Below are 1653 nucleotides of genomic sequence, written 5' to 3' on the forward strand. Positions count from 1 at the left end.
AGAATTGGGGGAGCCAAGTTGGAGTTTTTGACTGCATTGGCTGCAGCTGCAATTGGAGGATTCAGCAAATCCCGATGTGCAAATGGACAAAAGTGAGAAAGGGTGAAAAAGCCGTGAGCCATTGTCCATTGTGGATGCAGCCCCTGGCTGGGCTGGGACTGCCCTGAATGGCCCTGAAGGCCCTGCAAGAACAGAACTGCTTTGGATTCTCTCAATTCTGTCTCTGTTTCAGGTAAACACTTTAAGGCCCCCCTGGGGACACAGCTCTGCTCCTCCTTGAGGGTCAAAGGTCTCCAGATCTGCAGCCACAGAATGAAGGAGATCCTGGTGGGTAAAGCTGGGTTTTTTCTGTTCTCTCCTGGCTGCAACAGGGTTAAGGCAAAGCTGCTGCTCCTGCTGTGAGAACACTCAGAAACCTTTTCCCATCAGGCAGGGAAAGAGCAGAGTGGAGCGAAGTGGGGAGGAGAGGAGGGCAGAGCTGTGCCAGGATGGGCTGAACCTGGGGCTGAGCATTTTCTGCAGCTCTGGAGAGGAGTCAGAACTGATCCTTGCCCAAAGTCCCTCTCCACCTCTCCTGGAGCCCCTTCAGCACTGGAAAGTGCTCCAAGATCTCTGTGGAGCCATCTCCTCTCCAGGCTGAGCACGGATATCAGCCTCTCAATGACCACACTGGCAGCACACAGCACCCGCTCTGGGAAAAGCCTCAGCTCACCCCAACTCCAAACTCTGCACTGGAACAGCTCCTGGTGCCTCAGGGGACATCGACAGCACTCCCAGAAATTCGGCCACTCTGTCACCGCTCAGCACAAGCAGTCAATTAATGAGTGCAATAATTACTAAATATACACATACACTTCAAGCAGAACAGAGATGACCTTGGGGCCCAGAGAAGCTGATTTGCAATCRCTCCTCTGCCCCTCCAGCTCCCACTGGGAGAAGCTGACACAGGAAACTTCAATTAACACACAGGAGTGTGCCCTGGGGACAGCTCTAAGTGCTGATCCCTCCAGAGGCCTCGGGAACGTCAGCACCGCAGATCTGCTCTCAGAAAGGAGATTTGGGGTTGTTTTTTTTCCCATATAGACATCATTTTGATGAGCTGCTCCTGCAAGGTCTCCTGTCCCCACTGAGTCGAGGAGCTGCTGAGCAAAGCTGGTGGCTGGAAGAGCTGAAACGGGCAGTAAAGGGTAAAATTGTTGGGAATAGGGCACTGGCTGGATGCCAGCCCTGACCTGGCAGTGCTGCTGTCCCTCCCTGCCAGAGAACCCAGCTCAAAGCCCAGCTCAGCACCTCCATGGCACACAGCACCCTGGCTGTGAGCTCCTCACCTGCTCCCAAGGTCAGCACTGCCTGGAGAGCTGGGACTGGAACCCATGGGACACCCGCAGAGCCACCTCAGCAGCTCCAGCCCCTGCTCTGCACATTCCCCATCCCTGGTGGGATCTCCTCTCTCCCTGCAGGCTCACAGAGCCCAGCTGGGCTGGCAGAGCTGCTCACCACACTCCCCCCTGCCCAGGCTCTCTGGGATGGAGAGTTCTGTGTCCTCTGCTCACAGGGAACACTCTCCCACAGGCACTGTGACCCTGCCAGGCTCAGGATGGGCTGAACTCCATGGAAATCCAGGAGCTGGGGGTGGCAGGGACCCTCCTCACC

General features: G+C 56.1%; 1 protein-coding gene across 1 annotated transcript in view; it reads right to left on the reverse strand.

Annotated features, from left to right (window-relative positions):
- LOC130582938 (whirlin-like) overlaps positions 1 to 1653 on the reverse strand; it is a 14420-nt gene that overhangs the window by 738 nt on the left and 12029 nt on the right. The gene's annotated exons all lie outside the window — the stretch shown is intronic.

This window comes from Malurus melanocephalus, unplaced genomic scaffold (genome assembly GCF_030028575.1).
Source record: "Malurus melanocephalus ecotype Western Australia unplaced genomic scaffold, MMel_1.1 scaffold_541, whole genome shotgun sequence".
NCBI classification, from domain to species: Eukaryota; Metazoa; Chordata; class Aves; order Passeriformes; family Maluridae; genus Malurus; species Malurus melanocephalus.